Raw genomic sequence first — 24,018 nt, 5'->3', positions numbered from 1 at the left:
TTGTGAAAGGGGAAATTGTCCTATTTTACACCTAAGACTCAGTATATGTCCCTGATTGCTATTCTTCACCTTATAAGAACTGTGGCTGTGGAGGAGCATTGTCAAGTGTGAGAAAAGCCAAGATAACCTCTAATGATGTTATCAGAGTCATCTCAACCTGGTTTTGGAGACTGCACATTTTTACAGGAAGCCTGCATTGCAAATTGGGGCTGTGAAGTTTGAAAGACCTGGGCCTAACAAAAAGAAATTGCTTGCATTATGGGAAATGTAAGGTCCCACTGTTTTGGAGACTCAACCCACACTGGGGTCCTGAGAGTCAGGAAAATCTGGCTTCTGCTGCTTCAATTTTGACCATTCTACCTGAGAATAAATTGCTTTTTTTTTTTTGCTGTCTCATACAGATCTTTTCAGTAAATTACCTGTGCCCTCTGCTCTTTTCTTCTATCTCTTCACTTTTCAACACTACTGCTGACAAAATGTCCTGTGTCCTTGACTAATAAGCCTCAGCTACCAGCACGTTTGTGCTGCTGTCAATCAAACACAGCCACTGGTCTACCCACGCAGAAGCTTTTCTAATATATCCTCAAGGACACTTTATTCATTCAAAAAATATTAACTATAAATTTAGAAATCACTTTAACTGCAAAAAAGGATGATTTGATTTCAGATGGACTGGAAACGATCATGTTATAGAGCTGCATTTCTAAAGCTAGATTTATGCTTATTACAAAGGCGTAATGGCTGCACCACTGTAGATGCCTATAGTACAGGTTTTGATCCATAGTTCAGTGTTGGATTTCCTCCTTTGATATCACCTCCTCAATACCAGTATTGTATAGTATCAGGCCGTATTGTGTTTTAATCATATTCCCCACAGTGGCTGTGTTTGCATTCTTTCATTTACCTCTGATTTGTGTCACAGAGTGACAGTGGAAAGGTTTGCCTTGTCCTATTACTGAATGGGAGACTACTGAGCGTTTACCTCCTTTCATTTGCTGTGATAAAGAGCGACTATTGCTGTGAGCGGGGGGTTTGCAGTGGAAATAGCTTCAAAAGATGTGTTTTACTGAATCAAAGATTAGATAAGAGTCTTTCCTCAACTTTCTTACTGTCGTCTTTACTATTGAAGGTCTCTTATTATACAAAGTGAAGAGATTTCCTTTTTTTTTTTTTTTGATTAAAAAGCAGGTCTAGGTGCTATATAAATACTGTGAAAGTATCAAAGAGCTCAATCTTTGGATGAATGTGTACAGCCCGTATTCAGAAACTGTGCCTCCCAGGACTTCAGTCAACAACCTCAGCTATGGCGCCAGCACAGTCCACCCAGACCCAGCGTCTATTGTTTTGTTCTCTTTTTTGTGTGTTTTCTTTTTTTGGTCGTTTTTATTTTATTAACACCAAGTGGTCATTCTGTTGCTGACCTAGCAAGATACAAGACAGAAAAATTCTCCTAATCTTCCTGCACAACAGTTGGAGTCAGGAGGTCAGTGTATCACCGCAGAGTCTTCCCAAGGATGGTTAAATTATAGACCAGCAGCTAAAGTTTTATTTCTTTCCGAAATACCAGAGCATATTAGTCTGAATTTGACCAAATGTTCTGCTCATTTCAGCACTGACGGCTCAAAGACACAAAACGACTGCCCCAGACAGAAGCGTGAGTGAGGGGATGTAAAACTATATTCAGATGGTTACTGGTACCACATATACATCTTCTTATCAAAACACTCTAAAAGTATGGGACCCTTGACTATCTTCACTTGCATCAGAAGGCTCTCGTAAAAGTCAAACACATGTTACAGTAGTTCTAGTTGGCCTGATTGGCCTGACTGCTCTCTGGGAGGCAGGAGACCAATGATGGCCTGCCTTATCTTTGGTAAGTCCAGACACTCCATAGTTTTCAAAATCAGCTATCAAGGACACATCAGGGCAACAATCAGTCTGTTCTTTAGCAGAAAGTGCCTCACTAATGTGTGGTTGTGTGTAGGGGGGAATATACAGGAGATGAACCTTAGTTTAGGTCAGCAGCTCCCAACCTTTTCCAACTCATAGCCCACTTGAAATGTAAAAATGTAAAAATGTTGGCAGCCCACATTTATACTATATTCAGAGCATATGATACACACACACACACACTTTTAATTGTTGGCCCATATGCAATACCTTTTGGGCCACCAGGGGCCACCACTGGCTTAAGTAGAGGATAAGGGTATTATTGAGGTCAAGAGGCAAGGTGGAGTTAAGAAGGAGGATTACAGGCTGCATCAGAAAGAAGAGAGAGAAACAGAGCTTCAACTAAACAGGAAGGTGAGGGAGTTTGGTCTGATCCAGATCAATAAATAGTTATGAAATCTGATGAGTGCAGTTTGAGAGATCTGTGTGTGATGCGTGGTTTAAACAACACAAATCAATTTCCTGTTAAGAGACAGTCAAATGGTTTATATACATAAAATGTCTTACAGTGCATCCTATCTCACCCACTGCATATGTCCTTTATGCTTTTGTGGTTTACTAATTCATGCAACAACACATCCTTCACTCCTCTCCGGAGTGACATGGAGGAATTTCTCTCTGTCACTCTCATCAGGTTGTTTACAGTGTTTCCTGCAGATATGTGGCCTGACAACTGAAATGCTCCACCTACAGAACAGGGGCGTCCTTGGATTATGCCTGCAGGGAATTTTAATAAGATGAAATATGCCAAAAGTGCAAGGACTTTCAGACAGCCTGCATAGGAAACATGCAAAAATAAAAAGCGAACAATAAGGTATTGAGAGGGGCCCACACAGCACTAAATAAATCATACTTTACCCTTATTACAACCTTTGTTGTCAATCTGGTCTATTTATGAGATTACATTTTGTCTGCCATTCCAGGTTTTCCCTTGTTCTGCCAAAAATGTCCCATCAATGACACAAAGAATTGTTCCTTGCTGAGATGTGACTGTGTGTGTCTGTGTGTGGACAAGCTGCCTGTGTTGAACTGAAAGCAGCAAATAGACACAGACAACGAACATCTCTAACACAGTGACCTACTGATACCCTAGCACACATCCTGGCTTTCTCACACAATGACACACTGATGCACACGCAGCCGTGCAGCAATGGTCACCCTCAGATAAATGGGCAGAGGGATGCGGTGTGACAGGCCATTGAGCCCCTCGCAGCTTTAATGAGGCCTGCAGCCAGCGGGGACCAACTGGAGTAGCTATACCAGTATGTTTCCATTACTACTGTACAACAACAGCAGCTGGTTGCACTATAGAAATGACAGGACACATGTGGCCCAGAGCCCACAAAAGGCATTTAGCTCTGGGATGTACAAACCAAATACAGTAGCCTAGATACAGTCATTAGTCAGTCATTATGGTCCTACTCTCTGGAACTGAGTCCCACATGACTCAAGGTCTGCAACAACAGTATCTTCTTTTAAATGCAAACTAAAACATATATTTTTTAAAGCTTTTAATTAGGTTTAAAGCATGTCATTAACGGGCAAAACTTATCCGTATTATTACATTCATTTCATTTCATTTCATTTTTTAATCATAATACCTTCCTATCAGTTCCCTTTTATCGTATTGTATTGTACCTTCTTATCTTATATGTATTTGTCATGTATGATTTTTGAGGGTTTTTGACTGTCTGTGATGCAGACAGAGGAGATGAGATGCTGTTATCAGCTTCCTTCCTATAAGATACCATGATAAGAGAAAATACGCTTAATGCCTCCCCAGGAAATGAAAGTGTGAGCTGTATTAGAGCTATATTTAACTTGTAAAAGGCACACTGTTCTACCAAAGGTGCAGAAAGTGAATAATTCTGAAAATAAACTGCAAGTTTTTGCAGATTTTCCATCTCAAAGTAAAAAGTGATATTTTCACTTTTACTGTGTTGCTCAGGTATTTGTTCATTTTTCACATTCACATGTGCCATTGTTCTCTTACAGTTCTGGATGTAGGGCAGTAGAACGTAACTTGCTTTATTTGTAAAGAAGTTCCAAATGTTTTCTTCACAAATGTATTTAAATGGTAGTGTACAACCAATTTTAACATCATGTATAACACGATCAAGTGCAACACTTCCACTAAGGCCGACAAAGTAACAATAAAATCAACATCTTTTGTCTGCCCCCCAAAAAACTAGGAGTTTTATTTTGTAATTACTTCCCTTGTGTGTCTCATGATTGTTTTACTTCCTGTCTTTGTCCAGGTTACCTCTATTGTGATTGTCTTCTCCACCCTGATGTGTTTCCCCGTGTCCAATCATCCCTGCCTCCCATGTGTATTCAAGACTGTGTCTTTCCATCAGTCCTTATCAGTTTTTTCTGTATTTGTCCCTGTTATGTTCCTCAGTGTCTCCTCGTGTTCTCGTGTTTGTTCTTGAGTTTGTTTGTTTTTTGTTTTTTGTTTTTTGCTTTTGCTTTGGGATTTTGGATTTTGTTTCACCTGCCAGTATTTTGTGTTTTTGTCTAATATGTCTGTGAACTGCTCTAGCTCTGCTCTGGGCTTGTTTCTGCATTTGTGTCTGAACATTATCATCGTGGTATTTATTGCAGGGCTGTTGAACAATGCTCTTTTTGATTGTGATGGGTTTTCTTTTCCTTTCTGACTGACTTTCTTTGCAAGAGTTAGATTGCATTGGATTTGCTAATGTTGTTGTATCTCTTCAGACTTAATTGCTCAATTTAGTTGGATGAAATCTTATTTGAAAGCAGTCTGCCGAAGTCTGATTAAAATGCTCATTCTTCGACCAAAACTAGACTAAAACATTTCTATTTTTCTAAGACAAAGACAAAACTAAAGTTCTAGTTGATGGAAAATTGAATACAATAACAAAATAATAGAAAAAGTTTCATGTTAGGTTTAGTCTTATTTAGTCCACCTCACCATTTTTTTCAGGACTAAGACTACATTTGAAACTAGCTGACAAAATGAACACTGGTTTGATCTTATGAACAACAGATGCAATCAGCTCCTATTACATTTTGGAATTCAAAGGAAAAGCACACTGACAGGCTCTACATATTTTATGTGTAGTGGGATTAAAAGTCTCTGGACTTCGTCTTTTTTCTTTGAAATGATTTACCTGTGCGTTTTCATTATCAACATAGTACCAGAACACTCACTGTACTCTAAGCATGTCACGTCCAGTCTGTCCTCTCCGTGATCTATGTCCACATGAACTGGCTGTGGGTTAGAAATATGGAGACCCACTCACAAAGTACCCACTCCATTTCTACTGTCCACACTAGATTTTGATGTCATAATCTGGCCGCAGGGCACAACCCTTCCACCGTGTTATTATTCTCTCACCCCCAGAAGAGAGACCCCTCTATTTCTTTTCCCCCAGGGCTCAGCTGAGTACTTGTGCTGAACCCAAGGGCCTCCAGGACAGGGAACCCTGAGGGAAAGAAATGAGCAGAATAAAAAAACAGGAGTAAGAAAGCAAAACAGTGGGATGGATAGAGAGCGCAGCAGAATATGTGGGAGGTCTGACTGCAGATGCAGTTCTGAGAGTGGCAGGGGTGGAGAAGATTTTTAGTGTTTGAGAGACACTGTAAAAATTAGGAATGATAGAAGTGGCAGCAAATTATTAGAACGTGGTCTCTGATCTTTGTTTTGCAACACTGATGATGATAATTACTTTGCTGAACAATGTACATGCAAACTGATGAAAGGAAAAACTCCAAATATCTCATAATCTACAGTGAAGTTAAATACAAGGAAATCTTCTGTTCTGCTGAATGTGCACTTGCACCTCTGCTCCAATTTGTCCATATGTGAAAGAATTTTCATCTACATATACAGTATGTACATGTTACATAGTGTGCACATATTACACAATATATTTTAGTTATTACGTATTGTTTTCAGTATATTCAGGTGATGCTGCTACTTGTTTCTCAGTACTCTCTGTTTGTCTTTTTCTATATCATATTCACAGTTGCTGCAATGACCTAGTTTCAATACAGAGATCATTAAAGTTTCATATGAACCCAGTGTAAGGGGAATAGAGACATAACAAGGCTTTAGATTTTAACAGCACATCTGTGGCCCTAGAATAAAACATCACAAAATGAATTTTCTAAAACTAAGGGAATAAGTAAGCAGGGGGAACCACAGAGGCTTGTTTGTTTGTATGTGTTGCTGTGTGTGAACGAGTGCCAAATTAGCATCTACAAACAAATATTATATTGCATGTCTATCAGTAATTTCCGACTTCTCTATTCTGTCTGTGACTCTCATCCCCGAAGCCACTGGGTCTTACTAAAGGCATTAATCTTTAAAAATAGGTCGCAAGTACATAGTTTCATTTTCATAAAAGGCAAAATTCATTTCCTAAAACACCTGGGAAATGTAGTTTTTACGCAGCATTATTCAAGCCGGAGTAAATCATGTTTTTGATGGGGACTATTTTCAGTTGCGGATACACATTTGGTGCTGCTCTGAATATTTACAGCAGCAGGCCTGACTGAAAATAATCTATGTTGCTTATTAGTGTTATGAACAAACATGTCACCCAATGCAACACTATGGTTCATTGACATGGTTTTAATAGTTTTCAAGTACAAGGAACAAGATATATCAGCTTTTGGCCATACGAGACAACTTCCTACTTGTTAATTCATTGTTGGCTGTCATGTAAATACCAGCCGTCTCAGTTTTAATGCACTTCTAATATAGAATTCTTAACTGTTCTCCTCTAATTAAAAAAAAAGTCACATTATTTAGTCTGCCCTAGCATCTGCTTTATAGCAAAAGTTTGTTTCAGCCAGTCAAATAGCTTAAATCTGAATGTTAGAGGGTGGTCCACTGATTTAAAATCACACTCCTACAACACTGTCAGGCTTTGGTTGGAAAAAAAACCTGTGAAAATCGATGCAGCAGAACTGGATGAGCATCTTTTTTTACACCACACATTCCTCTTCCTGTCAAAATCTGACAGCTGCATTACCCACAATGCAACTCGACCATGAGCAGTTTGGTCAGAGAGAGTATGTCATGCTCGTCGCAGCTGTGTGATGCTAGTAGTGGCTAATGTAGCCTCTACCCAACAGGAGAGATGAGCCGGCGACAGAGATCCGGTAAACTCACCTCTGTCTCCACACCCACAGGATTTTTTATTTTCCTCAGAAGTGACATCAAATGAGGTAATTCATCAGATTTCATGTACCTCCCTGTGGAGTTACCAAAAGACTTTAAGCATTTACATAAACACTCCTACAACACCTGTAAACGCATCTCCTGATGAGAAATTAGCGAGTGAACGAATTCAGAAAAGATGCCAACAATCATGTTTTTCTGATCCACAATGGCACCAACCCATGTTTAATGTCACCTCCATTGCTCACTAGTTGTACGCTAAGTACACAGTGACAGCCGACATGTGTGATGGGTTCGCTTTGTTAACTTCTAGGCTCAGCCGCCTTTGATTTACGGTTCTCCCTTTCAGCTCAGTGGCTTCTGACATCGGTGTGGGTGAAGGTTATAATAAATGCTCAGAGCTGTAGATGTTGGAGCTCAATATCTTTGTCAAATCACAGAGTGGCATTCCAGTTGAGCAGCCTCTGAGTGGTGCACTGTATAAACAGCAGGGCATTGTGCTGTAAAATGGCTTCTCGCCCTTATTTTACCTCTCGCTTGCTGTGCATTGAGTGCGCTGACACAACCACGACAGATGCAGCCTGGGAAAGTGTTTCTTTGTTTGACAGCTCTGCCTGCACCTGACCACCTTCATCAGCACTCTGCCATGAAGACCAGCCTCGCTTTGTATGCACGCTGTATCCCCAACACACACATCAAGAACAGTGACAATATAAATATACCATGATCACATTTGCACGAGGTCAAGCAAGTCATTAAGGCATAACTCATGAAGTTGCCATGGAAAGTGCATGTTAGAGACATCAGAACTGACGCACATGAGGCATGATCACAGGAAGACGTGCTGCCTATTCAAGCTTACAAATGTCCATTAATAATTCAGCTGCAGTTTGTTCAGTTGCAGTCTGTACTGTACATCTGGCCGCTGCCAATGAGCGGATGTCTGTCTCCCACTCACAACCCTGTGAGGCATTTCAATCTAAGACCAAACTCTGGAGAATCAAATTGATACAGCCACAGATGGAAATCATCCTTATGCTTGATGCATATTTGTATTTCAGGTTTTTTTTTAAGTTTTTTTTTTAGTTCAACTTAATACTGATATGTTCAATTTCTAATTATAGCCATTGATATATCCTGATTACTTCTAGATGATGATTCTAGATGCTATAAATAGTTTTTATTCAGTACTTTGGTCTTGTCTTCTTTGTTTGTATTTTGTCTTTACAACACTGGCAAAGCCTGAAATCAAAAAGAGAAGTGTAGAACATGCTCAGGTTGTTTGCTACTTGTGACATATTTCGGCGCAGGCTGTTCTCAGTAATCAAATTGACAACCAAATGTAGCAGGAATTTTAATCCAATTTCTGGGAAATCTGCAAAACGAATGCTTCATGCGCATCATGATTTATTCACTGAGTCTGTTTCCATTCAGTTTTTATTGATACACCATAATTTGTCTAACGTAGTCAAGCCTGAAAACATCTGTCAATATTTCAGCTTTTTTTTTTTCTTTTTTTTTTCCTGATGGATAGCGATGTGCTTTCTCTTCTACAGGCCAATTACAATGGGTGAAAAACATCCCAGCATCCCTGCTAAAGTGTGAAGTCAAATCAAATATCCACTTCTTCCATCAAGTTTAATTTACCATTATTTCAAGCCACTTTGTTGCTTCCTACCATGGTAGTGGATGTTGAGCAGGCTGCAGCTAATCACAAAACAGAATAAATACTGGGATCTGTTATGCTCTAATGCTCAGAATGCTTGTGTCTTGATTGTATTTGAGTGATAAATTTTCAATTATGTTACTTGAATTGACAGCAGTCTTTTGGGAATGATTCCTTATTACCAACCCTGATACCTGTCGCCCGACCTGTAATTTACCTGCTCTCCCTTTCATTCAGAGCGTAGACTTTCATCACACTTTTTTTCAATTGAGAGCTAGTGCACCACTCTTTTTCAACAAATACTTCATCAGCCTTTGATCCACTGAGGATTAAACCACATTCCCTGGAAGTGTGGCCGCAGGCGACCACATATAACCTCGGCATATGGCCGAGGTCCAGATTCACCAGCAACCTGTCAACAGAAATTAATGGGCCATTAGCGCTCTGCAACTTCTTCACCTCCCATACGCTGCCACTACGGCGAAGTCTCTCGGTACGAATCCCAAATCACCTCAGGTGTACGTGGGCCTCCAGGCATGCCGAAAACGCTAAGCCTTTCTCAGTTGAAGGTAGTGATCTACTTCTAGTCCCCAAAGATGAAGATCATATCTGAGAGTGCGTGGTAGGTTGCACAGCTGGGAGAAGAATACCCTGCATTCAGGGAGAATACAGAAGAAATAACCAATTTTAAAAATGTTTTTCTTCTCCTGATATTTGTCCAACATCACATCTCATATCCTATCATCTCCAAATCATTTTTCATTGAGTCTCATGTCTAAAATTTCAGACAGGATCCTCATTTCAGTCATTTTTCAGCACCAGTTCAAACATTTTGAAATATAAGCCACAAATACTTCTTTTAAAAACCTGATATGAAGAGTTATCTGTCAGCTCCACTAATAACGAATGCAAGATGCACTAGACCTCAGAATAAAAAAGACTCACAAAGAAACCAAATTCTAACAGACAGGGCTATAATTTTGCACCAAGCAAAGTTATTGGTTTATTTTGTCAATTTGTGAGGCTTATTTGTTTTGTTTGTGGTAGAGGCAGCTTTGACGCTTACTGTGGGCTGTTGTAAATAATGATAAAATTGGAAGTGAAGTTCTCCCTTTGTGTATATTAGGGTAGTGATTTTTACTATTTTTGATAAGAAAAAAACAAAGTTTCAGTAGCAAGCTGTGATATGTCAGCTTATCAGGTTGTTATTATGACCTGAAGTCACACATTCAACAAGAGAGGAGAGGAGAAACAGGGGTAACCCACCGGCATGCACTGTACACTGTACCTGTCAGATGCAAGGTCAGTATTCACTTGTTTTGTAGTTCTGGTTCGGGCACCAACTCCTGAGAAGAAAATATCTGCATGTGACCAGCTTGGTAGTTGTTCTGCTGTGTTCACCTACCACTGGTTTATTTGAATTTTCCTCCAATTCAGACTGGGCAGGCAGTGTACCATCAGATTGTATGGGCTTGTAAACCAGAAGTAGCTGCACATGGTTGTGTAAGGAGCAGGGGGAAGGAGGTCCTTGAAAAAGAGATGCGTGTCAGAGTTGCACAAGTATTGCATTGAATGTGGATTTCAACAGGTGCTTCTTGGTGTATGGTGTTCCATCAAGGTTTCCTCCAAGTGTGCAGACCTGTTAGCAGTGCGGCTTTAGGGACTGGCAATGCTGGTCAGTCGGTTTCTCAGCAACTACTACTTCATGATGTACAGACATTCTTGCGAGGAATCCCACTGATGTTTGGTCGTTTTTGTCTAACACCATTAGTGGATCAAGGTTTTCACTTATCCACTGAAATATTTCAATATCCAGTAATGGATTAGCACCAGATTTTGTGCAGACATTCGGGGTTCCCAGATGATGAACCTAATGACTGTGAGGTTTAAATTTTTTTCCATTATTGAAATGTCTCAAGAATTATTGGGTAGATTACAATAAAATTTGGTACCAACATTCATAGCCTGACACTTCTTCCTTTGTTTCTTATGTTGACACCGACACTAGTATCAGTGAGGCTAGTAAGCTGTTAGAAAAAAATCAAATCAATACTGCCACCTGACTCCTGGAAATGTCTTAATAGACAATCCAGGAGATCGTTTGTCATAAACCTGACTAATGGCTTGTTCTTCTCAAGAGCTCACTTCTGTCCAGAAACTATTAGGACAATAAATGATGATAAACATGTATTTTGTTGCAGGCCAAAGGAATAAAGATGCAGCCTGACATTTGAAGTTTGTACATTTGCCATGTGAATATATCCAATAATTAGGACAATCTGTCTTCCTAACCCTACATAGTGCTTGTGTGCACGCTGTTGTCTTTACTCTGAGAGTCTCCGAAGCTGATATGAAACCACACGGCTGACTGCTTACAGTACTGGTTCACTCTATGTCCTCCTTCCAGGCAAGTTTGTCAGTTTACAGAGCTGATATTAAATTGTACTTCACACTCCTTCTTTCTTCCAGGTATCCTTCAGTTTATGAGGCTGGATAACCAAAGAAAAGAGGACACAATGAGCATCATGTCTTGTCCGTGGTACATGTTTTGTGGTGGAAAACATGCGTATAGAGAATGTTTTTAAATCATGCTCATTGCTATGCTCATTGCTAGCTATAGCTAGCCTGACGTCAAAGAACATTCCTTAGCAGTAACTTAGGGATTCATAAAGATCTCTGTGTAGCTTCATTAGAGGTGGTGACGTAGTGAATCACATTAGGATTTCTTTGGAATATAATGTACTTTTAAAGCATTGTCAAATTATTTGGATTCCAATGAAGTTGCAACCAGTTCAATTCAATTTCATTTCAATTAGATAATTTAATTTACTAATGATGAGCGAGAATCCCGTATGAAAATAGTGACAAGTGCAAAAACGCATGGTGAATTATATCTAAGTATAGCTCAAAAGTGGGATGAATCAAACTCACTGTATCAGATCAAAGATTATACCCTTCAATTACATCATGATAAAAAAAACAAAAACAATCACAATCTCAAAAGATCATAACCAACAATACTTGTTTTCATAGCTCCCATTATGTGCAGAGATGGTGCTGTCCAGATTCCACACTTCAATAAACCTTTAACTGACTGGCTGTAATTTAAACACAACTATTATTAATCCTTTTCTTAAACCCTGAATCCTAATCCCTCGCTCCTGCCTGAAGCGCCTATGGGATCCATCAGTCCACCTAAAAAGCCCCTGTTTTTAGCTTAAGCTTGTAGTGTCACTGAACAGATGTTTGGAGAAGTGATGGTGACGGCTTCTGCGCTTAAAACCCAAAATTAAGTGCTTGTTTGCGGATTAGTGTGTTATTTACTTTGAAAAACAGAAAAAAGTAGACACCACTGTAGAGAGAAGCTCCTGGTGGATTTATGGTCTTAAAATCTTCAGAGCTGTTTGAAACAACAATATTATTTGCATATATGATTTTTTTTGGGAGGGTTGTGGGAGGGGGTGGGGATTTCATGAACACAAAAAGGCCTCTCGGGAAATTCCCCTTTTCTCCAATTTAGAGTTTGCAGTGGCTCTTTTCAAATAGACTGTTTCCACTCTGCTGTTGTGAGAACTTAGCTTGAGTGGATAGACAGAAAATTGAAACATAATGAGGAGAAAGGCAAGAGGGAAAAAAACAACAAAGTTTCCTGTGAAAGAGTGTCAACCTGATGAAGACCTTTACTGCCCCCCACTGGTGGAGGCATACAAGTCATTTTCAATCAAACTGAGAGAAAGATGCTTTTTTGAGCCCTGCACATCATGCAGTTTATGTAATCTTTCTGGTCTCTAGTGTAATATTTAATATATATCATTGCCACATGACAGAAAGTTGTCTTTAAACCACTGTAACACATCACTTCTTAAGTTGAACAATGCTTTTTCTCACATGGCTTCGGTAGCATGTAATACCTGTGATTAACATTTACACGTGTCCCCTCTGGGTTGAAGCACTAAAAATTCCTCCATCTTTGCCAACATGTGTAAGATGAAAAAGTAGGGCTCTGGAACATTACACGATCTCTGAAAACCTTTAGGCACTACAGTGTTGTCTCCTAGCAACCAACAAAAAGGGTTGGCAGCACAGCGAGAGGTGACGTTATCCCAAACCACCATCCAGTGATTCCATCTGTATAGTGGAGTACTTATGTCCATGCTTTACTGAAAGGAATATGTGGCTGAGGGCAACAGGGGGCAGTTTCTCTGCCTGTGGTTTGGTTATATTGCTCCTACTACAGGGATAAAAATGGTTCGATAATAGCCAGGCTGCTGCAGGGCTTTTTTCTCAACCATAAAAAAGTAGATAAACAAATAGATTAAATGTCCGTTTCACCTGAACCAGTTGGAGAATTATAGCTTAAGTGATAAGCTATTGTCCTGTGAAGATCATGCTTAGCCGAGAAATGAGTTGTCTCTTTTCAGTGTGGTTGTATTTTCTAGGAACACCCAAAGGAAGATAAGCTCTTAGGAGTTTTTACTCTGGAGCTACACCAGATATATACATTACCTGACACAGAAGCAGGGGCAAATATTTTACCTGCTATAGCAGCTGAATTCATATTTCATTTCTTGTCAGCTGCACCGCTGCAGAGCTACAGTGAATATTGACAGTGGAGATTTAATATCTTCACTTTAGTTACAAGTACAGGGCAGCAATGCCCTTGCACTTCTGTTTTGCCTTATAGAAAGGATTTTGTTAAAGATGCTAAAAAAAGACTGAACATTAAACCACCAGTACGATTGTGTTAAAGGTTCTGTAAATGATCATCACTGCCACTAGATGTCACACACTCAGACCAAAACAAACATGTCAGGCCTCCTTTCCCTTCACGTTCTCAGTCAGCAACCTGTTACGAAGCCCAGTGAAAGCAGCCAGTAAACACGCAACAAGAAGCTCAACTGAATAAAGTTACCCTGTGTACATGAGAGCCTACAAAAAAAAATCTAGCCACAACCATTAGCCCACATTAGCATTGCCTGACATGCTCCACGGCAATGCTGACAGTTAGCCAGCTATCGTTAGCTACATTTGCTGCGGATGTTCATAATATGGGTAACAGCGAGTCAGCTAACCTTCTGTAGCATGCCTTCTGTAGCAGTCGCTAATGAAGGCAGATATGTAACATTATGTAGCATCAAGTTACTTACACCTGGAGGAGAAAAGCCAGTTCTGAGTAAAGCTGGAGCCCTGTAGCATTCAGATCCAGACCAGTATTGACTCCAGGGTTGGATTGGGAAAGAAACTCAGCCTTGGACTTATCTGCTGGGGCCACGGTAACATGAACAACTCTGACTTAGTCAATAAAGACCCTGATGGAGGAGGTAAAAACTTTATGGATGTTTTGTCCAGCAGCTGACCAAGATTTGAGTCGGTAGTCCAAATGGCCAGTCCACCTGGGTTCTGGTCTCATATGTTTCTTTGTCTAGTTGTTTCTTCAGTGGAGGAAACTCTGGAAGGTCACTTTCACCTGAATGCTGCTTACTACACTGTGCCATCTCGCTTGTGGGCAGTTCCTGTGTGTTTATAAACGTGGGGAGGGGCTCATATGAATCACATAGAAAAGAGTTGTTTGCTGCTATGTTATTGTTTAAAATCTTGTTTACAGAACCTTTAACTTTCATTTTCATGCAGATAACATTTCAGAGCTTTTGGGCAATTTTACATGGACATACACATTTTCACCAACTAAATATACTGAAAAACACAGTCTCCACTGCAATGGGTTTTTAAAGATCCCCTCCAGGCATGCATCAAACGACTCCAACTTTAAAAGTCAAATTTTTACCACAAAAAAGTTCAATTATCTTGTCAAAATACTTGAAGTCTTATCTACTTCTTCTCCCTCATTAAAAATCAAGAATCTATGAATATGCAGATATTGATCAGTGCAGAAGTTGGACTCAAATTCAAAATCAATTTTATGATGTGATAGCATGTCAGTGTTGTGTTTACAGCTTGTTCCACAGCCCCTAAGTAGCTGAAAGAGCAATAATATAGACTGTATAAAATATAAAATTCAAATTCATATTCTCAGTGAACTTCACATCATTTAAAAATCCAAGCAGAGATGTATAACTGGGAACTAATTCAAAATAATACGAACTAAAGGAGATGATTAAAGGAAACTTGCTCCATGGCCGCTGAGGTGCAGAGGAGAGCAGATGGATTTCGTGATTCTGTTTGGATTGTCCCTGTCTCCCGTATAAATTATGACTGAGGAGGGTCATACAGGGAGAGAATATTAAATGTGAAGTTGACTTTACATTTACATTTTAATGTGGGCAGACAATGTGCATTTGAACATGACAATGTAAAAATGGGTTTTCACATCATTTCTTGTGCACACTGACAGAAAACAAATTTCTACTGTGGGTTCGCATTTTCATTTGAATTATGGCTGTATTACAGTTGCAGCATAATTTTACTCACAGAATACGAGTGTATTTTACATTGCACTTCCACACCTCTCCAGTTCTCCAGCATTCCCCTTAGCACTGCACCGATCACCACACACACACACACACACAGAAAAAAATACACAAACACACACACTTACACAACCACTAGCCCCTAGTGTGACATGCATATTTTATAGACAACCTTTCACTCCAATCCCAGTGCTGAACCCGAGGGGGCATTCTGGTTAAAAGTCACATCGACTAGGCAAACATTTTCCTCCTGGCTGCCAAGAACTCAGCAGGATGTGTGGTAACTTCCTTCAGTGTTAATCTCATTGTGTTATTGGATCGTGGATGGATGTACAGAAGAGTTTAATGCCATCCAACTGAAGGGCTTATTGTGTTATATTGCTTTAGACAGTGTAAGCATTATTGTGCAAAACAAAACACTGTGGTTGTTGTGTTTCGCCATTTTTAGGTCAATGTACGTTGTTCAAGTTACACAGTATTCTTTCCATCAAAACAGATGTACAGATGTGTATAGGTTTCCCCATAAGGCCAACTCCCCTGTGTTTATCAGGGATCCCAGCAACACTGTTCCACACTGAATCTTCAGGGAGATTGGAAAGGACTGCACATGATGTCATCTCTGCTTATAATGAGGTTGGGTGTAGTTGTAAAAAGCCCCAGAGGAGGGGTTACCAGGAAAAAAATAAAGGACACATGGGGATACTATCCCTGTAGGAGACATATGGTTATGCTTTGAAAATCACAAACACTCCTAAAGGCACAAAGTGTCAGCTGCTAAAAGCTCAGAAAATGTATAACTCAATTTTCACTTCAGGAAAAAAAAATCTCTCTGATGATAAAGATGAATGCCTCTGTTTTTAACTACTCATGGTATCTCTTGTCTAAGATGTATTAGCAGTTACATTAAGGAAAATGAATGTCCCACAGAAAAAAACAACAAGCTCATAAGTCCTCAGAATGCATTACAAAATTGGCACACTTCCCCTTTAAAGTAGCAGTCTGAGGTGTGTAAAATAGACAGGTCATCTACTATTATATTACGTTATTATATCTGTAAGGCAACCCACAACACCATTTTTACAAAATACATTCCCTCATTTAGTATTACAATGGTCCAAAATCTCCCATAGATGTTCAACAGGGTTGAGATCTGGGGTCTGTTAAGGCCATAACATATGATTCACCTCATTTTCACATTCATGAAATCATTCAGTGACCCATCTGTATATTGTCTATGTGTATGGATACAGAAATGTATTTTTTGGTCTAAACCACTGATTGATACAACACAAGATTGACTTATGAATTCATGTTCACTTCATTAATCTTTTTGTGTCTGATTTCATGGGCAGAATCCGTGTAAGAAATGATTCATTTCACTCTTTTTGCCTGTAAGACACCTTGAAATTAGAAAAATGTGCTATTGTTAAGGAGAGAAAGGATGCTATTACATATTGTGGAAAAGAAAACCACTTCTTTTTGTGCTTTTCTGTTTCTTTAAAGCCACCTCTTTTGAGTTTTATAATGAGCTCTTGAAATCACTTCCATTGTGCAGAGGAGAAAACACTTCCTGCAACATGCACACATCCAGATGATCTCCTATAAGCGGTGTCCTACACAAAAGATTAATCATATTGAAATGACTGAACGAATGAGTGGTGGAAAAATTCCCAAGTGCATAACTGCTCTGCGATTTTCATGACAGGAACTCATCAAATCAGCATTCCCTACGGGGAGGAGGTGTTGAAGGCGCACATCTACTCATGCTTTCTCTCCCTGCGTCTTTCTCTTGCTGGAATCTTCCATTACGCAGGAAAAAAAGGGGTCTGAAGGACAGCTGGGCACAGCCAACCTGCTGAGATAGAAATTAAATGTACTTTCTTCACCAATCAATACCCCACTGTGTGGAGATGATAGAGGGTTGTTGGGGTTAGAAATAGAGTGCTCATTTGACATGACATTGTCCTCAGAGCTCTGAGGGTGATTACACACACTCTGCGCCTGCAAACTTTCACTAAAAAGCATTACAGGCACACTAAATCATCCTTTATCTCATCCGTCTCTGGGTGACCTGCAATAAATTAATTCACAAGAGAGGTCATTTTTATGAGCTAATACATTTCTTGATGGTCCCTAGATTGAATTAATTTCTAACAAGTGTATAATAATTAAATAAACGTTATTTATATAGCTTGTGCTGCTTCCACCGTCGTTTTTCTTTTCATGCTACTCCTTTTCATCCAGTCTGTGTATCTGTTTGAAATGTCAGGTTATTCTGGATCACTTTGTTGCCTCCACAGTGGAAAATACTATGGAAAATAGTAACAGCCTTCATCTCCTCCCACACTTTTTTTTCTTTTACCATCCTCATACTTCACATGCCATCAGATGATTGGACTAGATGATTACAGGCAGCAAAATACACTAAAAATGAAATCTGAGGCAAGAGCTGACAATGTGAAAATATAAATCTGACTCCTTTGCCTTGTAAAAATGTGAAAGTTCTACAAGATCGATTAAAAATACAGATTTTGGTTCGGATGAGACATCCTGTCTGTGGTTGAGAATGAGAGGTGATTATGCAACATGGCCTCTGAGCGACATTGCGAGCATCACAATGCTCCGGCTGCGAAAAAGCAAGGACATAAACTTGCAATAACAAATATGCATACCACAGTGAAGGCCAGAGAGAGCTGCAATAGCAGGGGAGCCAAAAGAGACAGAACAACTGCTCATGTTCACTTGTTGGTCAATAGCAATCATGCTGACAAAAACAACTACTACCCCCTGAGTGGGATTTAAGAACAAATCAAACACGGCACAAACTCAGAGCTGAATTCAGCAGATTTCTCTCCCTGATTATGTTGGAATTTTTACAAAGGCATTTTGTGAAGGTACCGCAATGAAAAGAAAAGAATTTATTTAAAAAAAAAAAAAAGGACCCGTTTGATTTCTTGAGGTGACAGTTTGCCTTTTCATCTCAAACAGGACGCCACAGCTCTGCCATCAGGCTTCACTCATGCCGTGCATGTTTGGAAGCGTTCACATGAAGAGGATGTCAGAGATCAGTGAATAACTGAATCATGCTACATGTCAAACCTGACAGGCTAATACATTGTTTTCTCTCTGAGAGGCTTACATTCACTCCAAGAATAGAAAATTCAGGGGGAAATAAGCTGCCACGATGTAAATCAATCAAAAAGTAATATTATGCCGTGATTGAAGCCTCTGGCAACTGCAAGAACATATCCAACAACATATTATGTTGGATATGAAAATGCAAAACACACTGACATGATTTCACACTTTGGCCTGGTCAGGGAGCTGGAGAGACACCACCAACTTTAATTATGTTGTACCATTATGTTACCTTTCTCAGCTTTAAGTGAAATAGCTACACGCATTATTTGCAAATTTGCAAAAGTGAGTGTGGGTGCACTCAGAAGTGCACGTGTGGGTGGATCTGCATATGTGTATACCGTACGTGTGATGTGTGCTGAGTGGGAGCAGGGGCACAGCTGGGGTCCTGGCTTTCTCTCTGAAGACCATCTTCAAGCCTTTTTACATCTCGTTGTGAAACCTCCGCTCACCAGCGCTTTACTGTAAAGTCTCATCTGTACAGTATCTCTGCCCAAGCACACTTCTCCCTGTCTCCTCTTACTGCTGTCGTTCGTGTCATATGCCTTCTGTGTAATAGCCTATAGCCTATGGTATTGGCCCAGCTGAACCCCTGGAAAGAAACTGAAGCAGAAACTGACTGGACCACTAACAAGTACCAACTACCTGACTAAAAAGGTTGCCTGCCTGCATATGAACCTGCAGAATCTTCATTTTTCCGACCACCTCTGAATCCATACAGTGCACACTCTAGCAAGACATGTGCACTTTTTGTGTTTGACAGGCGCATTAAGAAAAATAATGGCCCTGCCAAGTGGCATTTCGGGCTCTGGATCAGTTTCATTTTTAGCTGACAGACATCAGCCATCATATCAGGCTGTCAAGCTCCTCTAAGGAGATGATGCAGATTGAGAGCTGGCAAATTAAGCTTGAACTTTGTGGTGTAATTAAGACTGTACTACCTTTCGCTTATTTGAATACTATAAATACTGCAGAGAAAAAAAAAAGACGGAAGCTGCACAGTGGGTCTCTGCTGCCCCCTGCTGCAGCAAAGTTACATGAATTATGACCACTGTAACACTAAATTTCCCCTTAGAGAAATCCAACTTCATAATGGAAGCTTTACAAAAAATATACTGAGGATGGGAATGTTCTCATGTAGACAATGAAAACGTTGTAATGACTGCAGCTGCTGATAGAGCATCTTGATGCTGAAATTAACTCTGTATAACATGAGGAGCATACTCGTTTTTAGGTTATGGGTCTCACATAGGCTACAATGTTTACAATATATTACGGGTAGAGGTAATAGACAAGGAGTCAGTCTGCTGTATTTCAATTCAGTGCATTATGGCTGGCTCAGACGTTTTTGCAAATGAAGCATGCAAGCTGATGTGAAATCCTGTTGTTGTCCCTCCAGACTGAATATAAAAGTAAAATATGAAGCACAGACAAAAATGACTAAAGTATTTTCTTTTTTACATTGTGTTCATTGTGTTTGTTCACCTTCCCACAGAGAGTGGCTTTGACAAAACAATTACTGTATGGTTTTGTTAGTAACATTAAGTTATATATATATATATATATATATATATATATATATATATATATATATATATATATATATGCATACAATTTTTATCTCTGCAAATACAGTCCAGTATCAAACTGCTTTTATTCTGTAAAGCTGTGCGTTTTTAAACCAAATGATAGAGGAGGTGTGTCTGTTTTTACACAGGCTTACACTGCCATCTGGTGGTATTTGTAGAAAAACCTACTAAAACTAATGGATGGTGATGAACATCAACTTGAATCACTTTTTATAATGATTTGAGATTAACAGATGATGAAATACTGTAAATGACAGCTGCTAAGTCTCATAAGTCAGTGATCACAACAGCTGCTACAGTGTTGGTTATAAATCACCAATCATACTATCACTGCCTTCTAAGCAGAACTGTGCAGTCCTGTTTGTGGCTCTGATTCAGTCGGCCATGAGCCATCACACTAAACTTGGGCAGAAAAAAACCTGTGTTTATTGCCATGTGTCACATTTCTCGAGATGAATCCTGGTTTTAGTTTTTATGTTTCTCAATAACAGTGGGCACTATTGCAGGTTTGTAACAGCTCATCATTAACTACTCTGTTTTGTGGTCCACTCTGTCTCCCTTTGGATGACTATGTACACCTTTTCATGGGAAATTATCATGTCTTTCCACTGGTTCTACAAGGAAAAGCCGATGCAAATCAATGCAAAGTCCTTTAATGAATGGGTTTTTTCTTTAATTCAGTCACACGTATATTCTTTTTGTCTTCAATTTTTTGGTGGTTTTTTTTCTGTTTTTAAAAAATGTCATGTTTCCAGTTTCTATTAACGTCTGTTTTTACTCCTTCAGTTCCACCAAATTATGGACTTCATGTGATCCATTCTAGCCTCTATGAGCCCTCCCAGGCTCAATAGGTAATGTGCATGTAAAAGTCTGGGGAGTCCTTTCTCCAGGACTTCCCAGCCAACAGGCAACAGATCCAAGTATAACAACAGAAAACCCATATTTTAATACAGTATTCTGACTCAATTAAAAGATTGTCTGCATTTAAATATTTGGATAAATTGGTGGCAAATATGTCTTCTCTTATAGTACACATTAAAAATCTGTTGCAGAAATAGAAGTCTGCCTTTAGGTATGGCAGTGTGGATCAGTATTTGTTCTGTAATAAGAACAAACAACATTTCTCAGAGTACAGAGAATTAAGGCAAATTATCAAGATGCAGAAAGAGAACTCTGCACAAGTCAGAAGTCAGCACAAAGAATCAGCAAGGCCAAGAAGCAGCTGCCTCAGGGAATCAGTTTGATCACATTCCTTCACCATTTCCCTTTTAAATAACTAGACAGTCTAGTCATGTTTATGTATCCAGCAACAGTTTTACAATGACTGAAAGCAGCAATTCAACATGTTTGTAAGACCTGAAGGATCCAAACATGTTCCCATACTTTTCCCCTCCAGTGCTGGAGCGAGCGGGGTTGCTGTCCATGGTGCTGAACCTCTTTTCTTTCCCACTTTGGTGCCTGTCTGCCTACGAAGCTGAGCCTCCACAACTGACAGCATTTTTTTTTGGAGAAGGAACAGCAGGAGAAAAATGGAGAGAGAAAGTAAAGGAGAAAGAGACACTGCTTTCTATTTCCATCAAACTATCAAGTGAATGCTGGTGGTGTGAGATCTGTCGTGGCCCCCTGATGTCTATTCTTGGTGCAGCACTGGACTCAGTTATCACCAAGTTTCAAGGACTAGCCCACCACTTACTCATTTGCATGCAAATGAATGACCAGGCAAAGTGCATTTCAAGGTCAGGAACATAACAATGTGCTGTAGCACTGCTTGTGCCAGTCTTTGCGCCACCATTAGAATAGATGCAGTTGATTCAGTCACATTACCTCCAGCACAACTCAGATCAGTCCATTCCCTGCAGTAAATATTGGTGCAGAAGGAGGTGCATTGTTAATGAGGACTAAATTGGGAAAAATACCTTTTTTTCTTTCATATGATAGGATCCCAAATGGCATCTGTTTAGAGTATAGTTGTCTTATATTGGCATCATAAGCTCCATTACTTTATCATGGTCTGGCTTTGCCAGCCATCAGAAGACAATGTGAGCAGAATATAGACATGCCTTTAAAAGCCTTATAGATTGCAATCTGCTTTTTTGACCAGGGTATTTTAATTAAATTACTTAATTTAACAACAATCATTTTGTAGTAGCCTTCCTATCCCTTCTTATTTCATTCAAATTAATGCTTTCTGTGTTGCTTTGAGTTTTTAGGAGAGGTCATTGTGTCAGCTCTTTGTATATACACCTGTCCTCCCCATGCTCTTGTTTACTTTAGATTCATGTTTATGTGAATATATGTAGGTAAAAGTGTGTTTGTGTATATGTGAGTATGTATGCATGTCTATCATATCTTTCATAATAATTGTATTTTTGTAATGTGCAAACATATAGATATAAATTAAGATGACAGTGTCCCAACCCTCTAATGGCAGCAAATGTAAAGGTGCAAGAAGAGGACCATTGACTGCCAGTTGCAGCTTTTGTCACAGGCCTCTATTTAGTGATCCTTAGTAGAAGTATTGCTTGTGGCTGTTTGCATATATGATTTTACCTGCCTTGATTGTGGGATAGGGTAAAAGTAACTAGAACTAAAGAATAAAAAACTAGCCCTGAATGTTGCCTTAACCCTACAGTCATTAGTAGGAATGTTTACACAGGCAATGCAACCTGATACAGTGTTTACACTTGTGCCAGGCAAGTTTTATCACACTAGGTGCAGCGAAGACATTTCTTTATTGGGCTGAACAGTGGGATGCTACCAAAACCTTGTGGGAGATGAACAAATGCAAACAAAATGATCATTTTCACATCTTTGTTAAAATGAAGAAAAGCTCAAATATTACCATTTAGTACACCAAGCAGTGATAGGCACTCAGAATATGGAAATGATTAATCGATTAATCGATTAGTCTATTGACAGACAAATAATGAGCAACTATTTTGATCATCAGATTGCTACTTTAGTCATTTTTTAAGGAAAAATAGGGACAAATATCCTTTGTTTTTGGATAAGATATTTGAAGATGTCACCTTAGGTTCTGGAAAATTGTGATAGCTATTTCTTATACTAGATTTGTTGTTTCATACATGATACAATTAAGCAGTTATTCACACAAATAATGGACAAGTTAATTGATAATGAAAATCATTTTTAATCACGGCCCTAAAACCTTCAAAATACAAGTGGTCATGTACACTATACCACTAATAATAAGGATCTATAATCTATAGACTGTTTCTCAACTAATTGATCAGGCATTTGGACAATAAAATATCAGGCAATTGTGAAAAATTGTACATCCCAATTTCCCAAAGCCCATCTTCAAATGTTTTGTTTGTCCAATAAACAGTCCAAACCCAAAATATATTGAGTTTAGGGGAAAAAAACTTCAGATCTGAGAGGCTGAAACCAGAGAATTTTGATTAAAATATAACTCAAAACGATTGATCGATTATAAAAATAGTTTAGCATAGTTTTAATTATTTATTGTTACTTAAAGTCCGATTCTTCTGTATTGTAACTCTGAAGTTAGACAACCAGACACACACTATGTGGCTGAAAGTTTGTCCACAGCCTCTGATAAATATTTCCCCGATAAACAGGTTTGATGTACCAGTCCTATTCGGCGTTAGTACAGATATTTTCTACATGAAAATAAAGGTTTACAAGCCTTGATATTCTTCATCTTGATGTGAGAGCTTAAATTGTGGTAGATCCAGTTAAGCACAATCAATTAACCATTTTTAGAATTACATTCTCCTCTTGGTCTTGTTCAATGATCCAATGAAAAACATTTTATGGGAGTCATATAATTTGGATTTATAGTCACTGTCTTTCAAATTGCATTTATGTAAACAGCTAATGTCAAATGGCTTAAAGTGTCGTTATGCGTTTAGACACCATTTCATACAGTATTGCGAGATAGCACATCACTAGTGCCATTTTCAAGTCAAGCAGGAAATGCATCCCAATGAAGAGCTTCTCCTGTGAATGTACCTATTGTCGTTCAGTCCCACAGTTTCAAATCTCTGCATTGGTACAGTCAGTTTGATTTTGATCTGCTGTTGTTTTGATGTTGGTGTTATTGAAGTTGAG

The sequence above is a fragment of the Trachinotus anak genome, unplaced genomic scaffold (assembly GCF_046630095.1).
Source record: "Trachinotus anak isolate AG129_WGS33_773 ecotype Australia unplaced genomic scaffold, CSIRO_AGI_Tana_v1 ptg000028l, whole genome shotgun sequence".
NCBI classification, from domain to species: domain Eukaryota; kingdom Metazoa; phylum Chordata; class Actinopteri; order Carangiformes; family Carangidae; genus Trachinotus; species Trachinotus anak.
This window is presented reverse-complemented; position numbering follows the sequence as displayed.